The sequence below is a fragment of the Podarcis filfolensis genome, assembly GCF_964270895.1.
Source record: "Podarcis filfolensis genome assembly, chromosome: 3".
In the NCBI taxonomy this organism is placed as follows: domain Eukaryota; kingdom Metazoa; phylum Chordata; class Lepidosauria; order Squamata; family Lacertidae; genus Podarcis; species Podarcis filfolensis.
Window position 1 is genome coordinate 118,565,343 of NC_139606.1, and position 14,479 is coordinate 118,579,821.

The 14,479-nt window shown below is 46.7% G+C and overlaps 1 protein-coding gene across 6 annotated transcripts in view; it reads right to left on the reverse strand.

Moving 5' to 3' along the window:
* NCOA1 (nuclear receptor coactivator 1) overlaps nt 1–14,479 on the reverse strand; it is a 281,772-nt gene that overhangs the window by 121,129 nt on the left and 146,164 nt on the right. The window contains exon 1 of one of the 6 annotated variants that reach the window (XM_083604771.1): nt 13,321–13,731. The exons of the other annotated variants lie outside the window; for them this stretch is intronic. The gene's annotated coding sequence lies outside the window, so the exon portion shown is untranslated. Of the gene's footprint in view, nt 1–13,320; nt 13,732–14,479 lie in introns of those variants that run through there. 6 annotated transcript variants of the gene reach the window in all.

Here is a 14,479-nt window from a genome sequence, read left to right on the forward strand (position 1 = left end):
AGCAATTTCGAATTATATGCAGATAGTTCAAAGAGATTCACAACTTTCGGATCTCAAGCATAATCTGAACAGTTGCATGGATGTTTATCAAGAACATCAAAAATCCCAAGCGGTCAGGATTAAAATTCTGGAGGTTTGGAACCTCAGATCTGATGACAGATTCCAATTCAAAGCTTGCAAGAGAGAAGACGCGATCCAGAAACTTCAAGATGGCAGCCCTTGAGAAAACGGAGTACAGTACTTGCCACCGCCCACAAGTTCTCTGCCAAGGTAGATATTGTAACACCATAATGGTTGAGATTTAAGAGGCCACCAGAGCGATGACTATTTCTGCAGCAGCAGCTGCCTCCAGAATAACCAGTTGCAACCGTCACAAGCAGCTTCAGCTCTCAAACCAAACAGACAAGACTTTAGCTTGGGAACCACAACCAGGAAGAATAGATGACAGAGCTCTGTCGACAACAGTAACTTCCTCTAGTCTAGCACTTCAAACAGAGGCAGATTTAGGGCAGCATGACTGGCAGTGCATGAATACTCCATGTGGTTGCTTTTGAATAGCAATGTTTGGGGGGTGGGATAGGCATGAAACAGCAGAGCACCTGAGGCAAGAGCTCCAGGACCTCAAGAGGCTGCAAAAGTTTGCCTGCAGACTTTTAAGGAACCCCAGGACACACTTTTTGGCCTATGTGGTGCAGCTGCACGAGACAGCAAACTGAAGCAGGCCCTGGGACCCAGGCCTCTGAACTATCTTCAGGACAAAATGTACAAGGTATTTTTATTTATATATAGCTTATATGTTATTTACACATACAAGCACAGGACCTGGTTAGCTGAATAACTATCTGCCCCTATATAGACCTGGTAGGTCGCTGAGATCATCAGGGATGTTGTTGTTAGTGGCAACGTGTGTTAATAGACCACCATATGGCTGTGACCTGTGAAGGGCATTTTCTGCCAATGCCCATGTTCTCTGGAATGTTTTCCCTCAGTGCTGTATGGGAAAAACCATTCAGGCTACTAGTTTCTGGTGTCATTTGAACACACACCTTTTTCTCAGGTTCCTCCTGATGATTAAAGTTGGACCATGCCCTTTTTCCTTTGTGATAATGCTTTATGGTACCGCTGTAGTTTTTACTGCAGTTTTTAGTAGCCTGTCCTGATGGTTTTATTGCATATTTTTGTCATATATATTTTTCTTCTTCTTTAGCTGTTGTATACCACTTTAAGGTCCCAGCTTCTGCCAACCTAGCAGTTCGAAAGCACGTCAAAGTGCAAGTAGGTAGGTACCACTCCAGCGGGAAGGTAAACAGCATTTCCATGTGCTGCTCTGGTTCGCCAGAAGCGGCTGAGCCATGCTAGCCACATGACCTGGAAAAACTATCTGCGGACAAACGCTGGCTCCCTTGGCCTATAGAGTGGGATGAGTGCCACAACCCCAGAGTCGTCCGCGACTGGACCTAATGGTCAGGGGTACCTTTACCTTTACACTGCTTAAGAGATTTTGAGCGACAAAAATTGTTTTAAATAAAATAAAATGTGTCTGTGTCTTAGCAGAGCCTTAGCTATTTTAAATTTCATCTTTCTGCCAGGTTATTACATTGCTGCTACCATTGCCACCACATACTGCTAATGTAAACGATCTCCAGCCCTTGATTATATGAACTCCTAATTATCCAAATGTGTTTTTATGTCCTACAGGCCATTTGGATAAGTGCTGCTGCACAGTATTTGAAATAAGAATAATTGAATTCACACTTGTTCCTCCTTTGTTAAGAACTGGATGTAACCATGGTAACCACTGGCAAGCACTGACGTTTCCCCTTGGGACTACTTTATAGATCTAGTGTTGCATAATCAGAGTAGTTATTAAATTCTGATAGGAACTTCAAGGGCTACATAGTGCTGTCTCTCTTCCCCGCCCAAACGAAATCGTTGTCAAACATGTGTGCTCTGTTGCTTTCCGCTTCCTTCCATTGGTGCCAATGTGCCACATCTATGTATCTGGAGTTAGATGTCAACTCTGTAAAGGAAACAAGCAGGTGTGCAGAGCAAGGTAAACACAGCGCTGCAAGCGACTCACATTACTACGAAGGAAGGAGCCCAAAATTCCACCCAAGGGAAGGAGCAGCTGCAGCAAACACCAACTGCAGGAAAGACGGCTCTGAGAAGCCAGATAGTTACACCCACCCACGTGATGGGCTTGATCCAAAATGGAGAGGGGAGAGGCAGCTATTTGCAAAACACAGAGGTGATCTGTTGTGGGTCTCTGATGCCTCTTGTTAAGCCTTTAGGACACAGCAGATGCAAACTACAGGAACTCAGGAGTCTCCGTGGCAGAAATTTGAAGAGAAGGTGCCTGAGGAGTGCAAGTGTAGCATCCCATGCACAACTTTCAGGCTGCCTGGGCTTTGTTGTAGCTCAGGGGTCAGCGAACTTTTTCAGCAGGGGGCCGGTCCACTGTCCCTCAGACCTCGTGGGGGGCCGGACTATTTTTATTTTAAAAAATGAACGAATTCCTATGCCCCACAAATAACCCAGAGATGCATTTTAAATAAAAGCACACGTTCTACTCATGTGAAAACACCAGGCGGGCTCCGCAAATAACCCAGAGATGCATTTTAAATGAAAGGACACATTCTACTCATGTAAAAACACACTGATTCCCGGACCGTTCGCGGGCCGGATTGAGAAGGCGATTGGGCCGGATCTGGCCCCCGGGCCTTAGTTTGCCTACCCATGTTGTATCTCTCTCTCTCTCTCTCTCTCTCCTACACACACACTCACTCACACACACACTTTAACGCTGTCTGTGCAACCTAAGCCCCGCTCATGCAGATGTGGAATAGACTGGGAGCAACAACAAAAAAATGCAAGATCTTCACTGGGGCTGAGACCGTGCCACTTCCATTCTAGCCCACTGAGACTTCTCCTGTAGATGGAAACAGGTGGGATAAGCTTCGCACTGTGTCTGGCTTCAAAGCTTTTTGCATCTAGCAGTAATGAAAAGGACAGGGGAAGAGGTGTGGGGCGTGTGGGGGAGACGGAAAGCCTGCTAAGTGCTCCGCAACTCAAGGACCGGTTATCAGGTTCTCCGCAAAGCCCCCTTCAGAGTGTTCAGAGCCCATTCTTTCAACCCCAAGCTGTGCTGTGATAGACCATCATTCAAGGACCGTGACAGCTTGGGTGGGCGGGCGAAGAAAATTATCTGTACTCAGCAGCATTGAGTGAGAGCTTCCCCAAGTTCCCGCAGTTAGGCAGCCCCGAGAAAAGTCTCAAGAGGTGGAATTGATAGTTCTTAACTTGCTGCAATTATTTCAATTTCATACATCTCTCTCGCTTTTGAGAGCAAATGGGCTCCAAAGAAGCCTACCGATTAGTGACAAACTCAAGCACTCAGGAAAGTAAGAGCTTCTGTAAACGGAATGGAATGAAGCTCAGCAGGTTTCGTCCACCATTTGTTCAGTCTACATAGTCACTGATAAGATTAAATCTGCCTCAGAAGAAGGAGGAGGAGGGAGGGAAGAACAATTTCTGCAATGGTTCCTTTCCGGGGGGGGGGGGGGGCGGCTCCTCCCCAAGTGCCATATCCCACATCTAGCTGCGGTTGCTCAACGACAAAGGAATGGAATTTGGCACGTGCTCAGAGGAACCGTGTCCTGCTATTCCTTCACACATGTTTCAGTGATACATCTTGGAAACCAAATCAGGCTCTGCTGAGCTCAGAGTTTGGCTCAACAGGATTCTGCAATTTGTGGGGAGCGAGGCACCCGTACAATGAAGAATACACGCCATGTGATCGATCCGGTTGACTTGTCAAAGGCTGACATCTCCGACAGGCAAGTTGAGTATTTGATGAGCAAAACAATTAATGGCTGATTGTCTACTCTACCCACACACGCTGATAGCAGTCAAGTACTTTGATGCAGTATAAGACAGCATTGCAACACTGCGTAACAGCAATTCACACTCATTTAGCAGGGGCTACGCAGACATAAAGACAGTTGCAAAAATAAGGGGTTTTCACTTTGAAGTGTAGTATTATGTCAATAATTTTTCAAGAGAATGTCATTTCCCCGCCTCCAAAAGGTAATTAGCTACTTGCAGGCTTTATGGACTCAGGCTCTGCCGGACAGTAAACTCTTGGGAGTTTGCTTATTCATATGGTATTCTGCACTCCTTATCACAGCCCAGCAGCAAATTAAAACAAACGAGAGAAGCCAAATATCAAGATCTGGAGCCCAGCAGGAAAGAATATTACTCCTTTCATCCTAACTTATTCTATGTCTATAGATTTCAGCCAATATATTCTGCACAATTCCAATGAGTTGTATCCAACCAAGTTACTCTCAGAGTAACAACAACAAAAACAACAAATTTATAATTTATATGCCACCCATCTGACTGGGTGGCTGCCCCAGCCACTCTGGGCAGCTTCCAACAAATTGAAATACAGTAAGACTTCAAACTCCATTCTGAAGGAAATCAGCCCTGAGTGCTCCCTGGAAGGACAGATCCTGAAGCTGAGGCTCCAAGACTTTGGCCACCTCATGAGAAGAGAAGACTCCCTGGAAAAGACCCTGATGTTGGGAAAGATGGAGGGCACAAGGAGAAGGGGACGACAGAGGACGAGATGGTGGGACAGTGTTCTCGAAGCTACCAGCGTGAGTTTGACCAAACTGCGGGAGGCAGTGGAAGACAGAAGTGCCTGGTGTGCTCTGGTCCAGGGGGTCACGAAGAGTCGGACACGACTAAACGACTAAACAACAACAACAACAACAACAACAAGACATCAAACAGTAAAAACTTTCCTATACAGTGGACACATTGAAATTAATGTAGCTAAATGAGTCGTGCCCATTATTCAGATGAAGGACAGTATACAAATGTAATAAATAATAAGTTTCAATGAGCCTACTCTGAGTAGGACCAACATGGAATACAGCCCAATAATTTTTTAACGAGTAGATCGTGTGGGTTTTATTTGGAATTCCCAATATACCCTCACCCCCCCCCCAAAATTGTTATTTTCTTTTCTGCATTATAGAAGACATCCTCTGACTTTAGCTAACAAGAGCAGCCCAGACAAATCTCAACACAAGAGGAAGGAGTGCAAACATATCTGACAGTTACCTGGATAACTGAACTACCTGGGGGGAACACTTGTCAAAAGGACATTCTGTATATTCTCCTTGTTTGCATTTGAAAAGACTCAAAACTGGATCTGGAAGGAGACCACATCAAGTCGGAAGCCAAGCTCTTCACAAGTATAACAACCTATCGGCTTGGGCCCGCTTCAAACATTATGGGCAACTACATTGAATGCGATGCTATACACCAGGCACGTCCAACTCCCAAGAGACTGGGATCTACTCCCAGTATAAAAAAACTGGCAGTGATCTACTCATTGTCATTGGAGGGAGTAGGAGCATGTGTGGTGGTTTTTTTGGGGGGAGGCCAGTTGTTGAGCTTTTTTAGGGAAAACAGCACACAACTGACGCGACAGAGGGACAGAGCGAGGGGGGAGTGGGCAGAGACAATCACGTGGTCTAATAGCGTCCAGCGATCAACCACAATCCACTGCGATCTCCAGGCGCCAATGGGGCCTCCAAAAAAAATCGTTCGTAATCCAAAAAAAAGGGTTGTAATCCAAAGACAGTTCACAAACCAGGACACGCACTTCCAGGTTTGACGTGTTTGTAATCCAAAACGTATGCAAACCAGATCGTTCGCAAACCAAGGTGCTACTGTAGTTTGAATGCAAGACTCTCAAGAGGCAACACATGACAGTGTCCCTTGGGGGTATCACACTTTAGAAGCCTGGGTTCTTAGGGTGAAGTTGCAATATCAAAGACCACTTGGTTCTGGGTGTTTGGTGCTGTCCCCCTGACCCCACAGGCAGGCATCACATTCATTCATAAAAATATTTATATACCCCTATATCACAAAAATACAGTGGTACCTTGGTTCTCAAACGCCTTGGTACTCAAACAACTTGGAACCCAAACACTGCAAACCCAGAAGTAAGTATTCCTGTTTCAGAACTTTTTTTGGAAGCCGAACATGCTCCATCACACTTCCGTTTTGAGTGTTACGCTGAGGTCTGCCTGTTTTTGCTATTTAATTTGCGTTTTTGTGGCTCTTATTTTTGCTTTTGTGACTGTGTGGAACCCAGTTCAGCTACTGACTGATTGATTGTGTGACTGCAGTACATTGTTTATTGCTTTCATTTTATGGATCAATGGTCTCGTTAGATAGTAAAATTCATGTTAAATTGCTGTTTTAGGGGTTGTTTTTAAAAGTCTGGAACAGATTAATCCATTTTGCATTACTTTCTATGGGAAAGTGTGCCTTGGTTCTGGAACGCTTTGGTTTTGGAACAGACTTCCGGAACAGATTAAGTTTGAGAACCAAGGTACCACTGTATATCAAAGCAGTTTACAACACCAAAAATAAGATGAAGCCATGTAATGAAAGCAGAGAAAGCTAAAAACAAAGATCAGTTGTGGGAGATAGGTTCGTAATTGCCTGCATAGGCCTGACAGAATAGAAAAGTTTTCAGCAGGCTTTTAAAAGTTGGCACAGAAGGCATCTACTGGCAGACTATTCCACAGGCCTGGGCCAATGGCATAAAAGGTACAGATCCTGCAATTGGAGAGTGTTGGGTTTTCTTAATATTGATGTGGTCAGTGGTGCTACTCAGAGGTGTGTATTTGTAATTATAACCTGCATGGCGGCACATCTGTGAGCTCTTAACAATTCAACACACCTGTAGTATCTTAACAATTTAACTAAATAGCAGGGGGAGTTTACCTGCTGCACCGAATGCAGTGATGTGATAGGGTAATGGATTATTTTGAAAACTGTATTTAAGCTGACCAACTGCTTGGTATTCTGCTGGCTGGTGTAGAGTTGCAGCTGTTTGACGATTATTTAAAAATAAAAGTAAACAAAGATATTGCGGGCAAGTTTTTATCCCATCGCCCCAGTCGCTGCACAAACTTGGTTGGTGAAGAAAGTCCAACAGAGAGCCTGTAATACATAACCAAAAAGAATCCACAGTGTGCCTCACTATAAAGAGCAACCATATTAAAAATAATAAGAATTTATAAGAGCACTTTTAGAGTCCTCCTGAGATACACGCATTATCTCAATAATCCTTACAATCGGTGCTTTTCTTTTCAGGAGGTACTTAAGGGGTACGCAATACCGACAACTCTTTTGTGGTTAAAAAGTGTGACACTTACTGTGACAGCTTCGTGGTGAGTACTGACACCTGTTTCTCTAGAAAAGAAAGCACTGCTTACAGTGTCTATGGAACTAGGACAGGTATAATTGCCCCCATATTGTAGGTGGCGTGAAGGCAAACTGAGGCTTTCCTAAGGGCACTGAGTGAGCTCATGGCAAAAGCAAGGTTTGAACCAAGGGTGTCATGATGCACAGCTCAGATTCTTAGATGCTCTACTATGCCAATTGTTTCACCTTAAGTGAGTTAGGTAACATGTTTTGATGCAATATTTCCACTAATACTAATTAAGGGGTGTATGGAAGTGAGAGCTGGACCATAAAGAAGGCTGATCGCCGAAGAATTGATCCTTTTGAATTATGGTGCTGGAGGAGACTCTTGAGAGTCCCATGGATTGCAAGAAGATCAAACCTCTCCATTCTGAAGGAAATCAACCCTGAGTGCTCACTGGAAGGACAGATCCTGAAGCTGAGGCTCCAAGACTTTGGCCACCTCATGAGAAGAGAAGACTCCCCGGAAAAGACCCTGATGTTGGGAAAGATGGAGGGCACAAGGAGAAGGGGACGACAGAGGAAGAGATGGTGGGACAGTGTTCTCGAAGCCACAAACATGAGTCTGACCAAACTGCGGGAGGCAGTGGAAGACAGGAGTGCCTGGCGTGCTCTGGTCCAGGGGGTCACAAAGAGTCGGACACGACTAAACGACTAAACAACAACAACAAGGGGTGTTGACCAAACTCACAACAGCACACCACATTCAATGCCCCTTGTTTCATAGAGGAGCCCACATATTTAATTCAAAGCAGGTTCTTGGCCTACAATATTTTCCAATCAATTTCTTAGCTGACAGACTTGCTGGCTAAGTAGCTCTCTGCTCTTCCAAGATGACAAGTGGGAGAAAGGTATGGACTTTCTTGCTGCCTGGATACCTGGGGAGAAAGCCCAAGACAGAGATCCTGCAGCAATCCAACCAGTTCAATTTCTAATGCACATTTTCTCAATGCACTGATGCAGACAGTTTTCTGAAGTCTTCCTGCGCTCTGATTATCCAATTTATTTTCCTTTTGGGAGGAGAATTAATTGGCAGCCGAATACTGAAGCTGTTGGGGGGGTATCACGGGCTGAATGCTTTACGAATGCACATCTGAGACCAAATGTCCTCAGCACTGCATTACTCTTAATGGGATGTGCATTTGCTTCCACAACTAGCCACACACAAGCAGAACTGGATTGGGGTGTATGTGGGCAAAGACTCACATCCAGCCTAAGCAACCAAAGCAATCACTTCCAGACCCTATCCTTGCCACAATGGTCCACGTCAGGGTTGGAGAACCTGTGACACTCCGGATATTGTGGGACTCCAACTCCCAACAGCCCCAGCCAGTCAGGGATGATGAGAATTGTAGTCCAGCAACATCTGGAGGGCCACATGCTTCCTATCCCCTAGCCTACAAACAAGTGCTTGGCCTGCTAATTCAACTTTGTTCTTCTCTTCTACACAGGCACAACTGCACATGTGCTTATGCATGAAAGGCAATTCATCAAAACAGAAACCGTGGCACTCATTTGTCAATGTAAAATGCGCACCCATGTGCACTAGCTTGTGGCTATAATGTGCAACAATCTGTGCAACAGTGGAGGGTTTTTTCAGTGGTGGTGATGGGGAGAATAAGGACACAAAGGGAAGGACAGCCAAGAAACTCCATGGACATTCCATATGTCTCTGAGGCTGTTGGAGTTAAGAGGTGACGCAGAAAATTCCATGGAAATAAAATATCAGGTTTTTCACATTCCTGGTCTAGGAAGTGACACACAGTGGGACTATGTGAGACCAAGCACTCTCTGCTAACGAAGCCCCAGGGTCAACAGAAGGATCCTTATGGGAGAAGGGCTACACTTAACAAACATTATAGGCAAATCATCACACGGCTAGCAATTCACTTTATCCTTCTCCACATGCAGCTTGAAGTTGCTATTATGCTTATGGGAACTGAAAGTTAGCATATTAGGAATCCATCAAGCTTGTTCACGACAAGCCACAGAAAACATTATCAATGTGTTACTGCTAAGAGAAGCGGGGGAGCTCTCCAAGCACCATACTCCTGAGATCATCATCATGCTGGAAAGCGACTCCTTTCTGCAAAGGAAGAAAGGAGAACTGGTGATTGCATCATCCTGTGCCCTTTGGACAACCTTTGGGTTCTAATGTCATTGCTGGAAAAATAAGGGAAGTCAAATGGATTTAGCACAAATATGCTCACAGGACAGAATGTGAAGCACAACTTTAAAAACTGAGGAGCAGAGAGCAGGAAACACCGATCCTAGCTTTCATTTCACACTGTTTCTGGAAACCATTAAGATGGTCCAGAAAAGGGAGAACTCTCAAGGCAAATGATGATCATTCACTTGAGTTTCCAAACTGAGGCTAGATCAGACCAACCTGAGAGGATTTCCAAGGTATCACTGGCATCTCTGCCAGTTTTTTAAAAAGCAGTTGAACAGGCACACGCAGCAGTTCATAAACATCACAGGCCAAGAAAGCATGGCCTCATTTTTGCAGGAACAAATGGCTCGCTGTGGCGAGATGGGAGAAAAAGAGAGTCCACACACAGGAGTCCAAAGTACTGAAATTTATAGTGCAAAAAGGACATTAAACAAAGAACTTAAATGCAAAGCCTGAACTATATATTCTTAACATCTCCCCCCTCTCTCCCCCCCATACCTACTTCAGAAGCACTTTCACACTGGGTATTAGCCACAGAGAGGCAATTGTGCTGCTTGTGTCTGTTTACACTACACAACTTCAACTGGTTTGAAACAGGTGTAAGATACCATGATTCTCTTAATGCACACTAATAGGTGCAGTTTTGTGAGGCTGCAAAGAATGCAAAATTCCTAACATTTTCACCAAATCTCTGTTCCCAGGCTTCCCGTTTAAGAGGAATGAAAACATAAAAGCTATTTTACTTTGGTAGTATAGGTAAAAGGGACCCCTGACCATTAGGCCCAGTCGTGACTGACTCTGGGGTTGCGGCGCTCATCTTGCTTTATTGGCCGAGGGAGCCGGTGTACAGCATGTGGCCAGCATGACTAAGCCACTTCTGGCGAACCAGAGCAGCGCACGGAAACACCGTTTACCTTCCCGCCGGAGTGGTACCTATTTATCTACTTGCACTTTGACGTGCTTTCGAACTGCTAGGTTGGCAGGAGCTGGGACTGAGCAACGGGAGCTCACCCCGTCGCGGGGATTCGAACTACCGACCTTCTGATCGGCAAGCCCTCGGCTCTGTGGTTTAACCCACAGTGCCACCTGCGTCCCTACTTTGGTAGTATAGATGTGTGCTTTCTCTCCAGGGTAGTTACTGCTGGATACGTAGTTGGTTGAGAACTTGAAGAAGAGCTGGAACATATGTGTGTTGGCAACATACAGGTACATCTCCCCCACTCTGGCAAAGGTTCTCTGCTTTCAATGCAAGCTTTATTGTAGCCTCGCTTTCATTTATTTATTTATCAAATGTGTTAGGCTCCTGTCTATTAAATAACCCCAGAAACATGCAATTTATAAGACAAAGAAACAGTTCCTTAAGCAAACCAAGATGATAAAGGAAAAACAGCAGGAGCTGCCGCAGAAAACAAAGGACTCAGACATTCAAAAAGGCCTTCCTTAAGACGACTGTTTTGACTGGACTGCGTAATGAATAAGGCAACAACGAAGCCAAGCAGATTGCCTGGAAACAGACCTACACTGCCTTAATTTCCATGCTGGAGAAAAGAAAGGATAATAATGAAACAAACAAAATCCCTCTTTGGTTAAACACTTCAAAAGAGGCAGCACCACAACGAAGAACCTCTCGCTTTCAAACCTCATAATAATAACCTCCGCAACTAAGAGGAAGCAGAGCAGGAGAATGGAGAAATGGATTTGGGGCAGGGTTAAGAAGCCTCTGGCCTTCCAGGCATTGCCAGAATACAATTCCCACCATCCCCGACCATTTGCCAGGCTGGAGTCCAACAACATTTGGTTCCCCACCCACAATTCAGGGTGTTCGTTGCCACTGGTGCCATATTTAATGTCCAATGACCAATTTTCTCACTCAGGGTGGGGCAACTTAATAGGACGACTTTTCAGGGGGAGCCCATAAGCCAGTGCAAGTCATCTGAACGTGCCTAGGAGTCAACCCCTGGCCTCCATTTAGAAAAAGCTATTGGAAAGCTGCTGCCAGATGAGAGAATGTACTGGGTTAGGAGAACCAAGGATCTGACTCGTTACAATGCTGCTCCATAGGTCCAAAGTCATTCTCATTTTGCCCATCCTGGTTCCAGTACAAATCTTTGTTCGTTTCCTCGTACACACAAGCCTCTGCCTCCCACACCTGCAGAGCATCTTGAATTTTCTATCTCCAAACTAACAGTGATCTATGCATCGTAACCATGCATCTAGACAAAACTTAATAGACGTAGTGCTGTGTGTCCATGCTGGGAGTAGGAGAACCTTAAGACAGGGATAATACAGTAAAAGCAGCTGGACTTAACTTCTGCTCAAAAATTACCTTTTCTGGAATGGGTCCAATGGCACAAATGCACTTTTTTTAAAAAAGGGAGTTCTCACAGGGAAAGAGCAGCAGCAACACAGCGGTCAGGGAAAAGGGCACTTGAGTCTCATCTCCAGGCCAGGCACAGGAACGTTTGTACAGTGCGGTACAGGAGCTTTTTGCACAAAAGTTAAAAATGAGGGGTGGAAGTGGAGAGCTAAACAGGAGCAAAAGGTTTCAGCACCACTGGACGCCATGCACCATTTCACCGCCATACGATTGCCAGCAGGAAACCATGCAAACCACCAGCCATCTAAGCACATCTGTGAAGGTCTGCATTGTGCATCAAAAGGGCGCAAGCCTAATGCAAAACCGCACACAAGCTAAACTGCTACACAATATGGCGCACACATATTAATGCATCTTATCAGACTGCAGGCACTCATGGTTCCAAGTTTGGAACAAATCATTGCTTTGGTGCAGCTATATCCAGCCGTGCACTTCCACTGCATGCTGTGTAGCAACTGTTACATACAGCTATTTGTGCCAATTCTGCTTTCCCAGCACGTGGAACTCTGTCAGAGACACGTTAGCATAACGCAAGCGGTACGTTTTGGCTGTTACGGGCAGACTTGCTCACGGTGCTTCTAAGTCCTCAGCCAAAAAGCACAGTGCTGATAATCCACTAAAGTGATCAAAAACAGTAAGACCACTCCCCCTGCCTTTTTTTTTTTTACTGCGTGCTTTTAAAATGTGCCTTCAACATTTCTCGAGCCTCAAGCCAGATCACGGAGTCCAACATTCCTCACTCAGCAATTGTTTAGAACTTGCTGATACAACAGCAGCAAATTAATTTCCACCAGAGGAAAGACTTCCTTGCTATTGTGCGGCAGCTTATTAGGAGAAAACAATCTGAAATAATTAACTTTTTTCTTCTGCTTTTAGTGCTTGTCAATGATTAGCCGGCTCAGAAGGGCTTCCCCCCTTCCAAGAACTCTTTCCCCCTCTGACTTGCTTTCCCCCTTAAGGGTCTCCCCCACGCCCCCCCAAAAAAACCCCACCGTGTGCCTACTTCTGCAAGCAACGTGCAGAGAGTATCCGTGCCAAGTATGACCAATTTGAACTTTTATACGCTGATTTTCAAGGTCACTGCTGAAATGGGCAAGTTTGCACTTAACAGCATTCTCCAGAAACTACGCAGCACTACTGAATACGAGAGAAAAAGAGAGAGAGAGAGAAGGGAGGGGGGAGGGAGGCAAGAAGGAGCAAACTACCAAAGTTCAGCCTGCAGTGAACGCCAGCTTCAATGCTGAAGGCAAAGCAGCCTGTCGCTGGCGAGATCGAGCTGTCCCTCTGCAGCTGGACATTGCCTCTGGTTTGCACGGTTACATAAACAGAGATAAGAGGCGCCGAGGGTCCTCCTCGCTGCCTCCCGCCTTGCAGCCAATGGAGAGCGCCCGGCGGGAGAGAGGTCTTGGATGAAGGACACCCAACAGTCGGAAGCGAGAGGAACGCGGACGCCTCTCCACGGGGCTGTTGCCCTTACCTGGCCGGCTTCCAGCTAGACAAGCGCGCTCGTGGGCTGGGCGGCGGCAGCAGCGGCAACCTGAGGGCTAGCATGCCGCCCCTGCAAGGCTCCCTCGCCTCCCTTCGGCTCCATGTGCTCCGGGCTGCTCGGAATACATTTGGCGTGCGCTCGCTGCTGCTGCTGCGACAGGAGGAGGATTCAGCACCAGAGCGGAGCTGCTGCTGCTGCTGCTGCTCCTCGATCCCCACACCAGCTGACTGGATAATTAAACTAAACACATGCCGCCAGAGCCACTCCAACCCAGCGACGCTCCTGGGATCCCTGGTGCCACCTGGCAGGCTCTGGCCAAGCACAAGGGAGCGGCTCTCGGAAAAACAAGCGCGCAAAGGCGCAGAGGAGAGCGGCGGGCGAGGGCGCACGGCGGCGAGGTGCCCACGCGAAGGAGCCCCGCGAAGCAGACCCGCACCGGCTGCTCCCGTGCGCTTCCCCGGGATGCCGGAAGGGAACTGCGAGGCGGCTTCCTTGAAAGGACCGGGCAGGCGACAAAACCAGAGGAGCCACCCCCGCGTGGCAGGAGAGATCGCAGCCCAGGCGCGCAGGCATCTGCCACGCTTCTGCAGCGCGGCAAGCCTCGTGCGGAAGGCAGTTTGGGCCGCAACAACGACTAGATAGGCATCCTCGGGTGCTGATGCTGCTTCAGTTGCTGCTTAGCTGAAAGGGATCAGTGACAAACGTGTTGCATTTTTTGCAAATTGGTACACTGCTAACTGCTCTGAAAGCCTCATTTTGGGCTCAGAAGCAGTGCAGAAACTTAATACGTAACATGGTAAGGACAACAATATGGCAAGTGGGAGGATTCCCTGGATGGAGCTGGTAGTGCTGGTCACCCATCCCCCGTGCAGTATTATATTCACATACCCTGTTTTGTGTCAGAGACTACCTCCATACAAAAAGGCACAAGCAGTGTTTCACACAACGCAGTGGCGTAGCGTGGGGGGTGCAGGGGGGCCTGGCCGCACAGGGCGCAACATCTGGGGGTTAGGGTTAGGGGGCGCAAATCCACGGGTTAGGGGGCGCAAATTACTTGCCTTGCCCCGGGTGCTGACAACCCACGCTACGCCACTGACACAACGCACAATTAAACATATGGAACAATCAGACAAATCCAGGGTCAAGT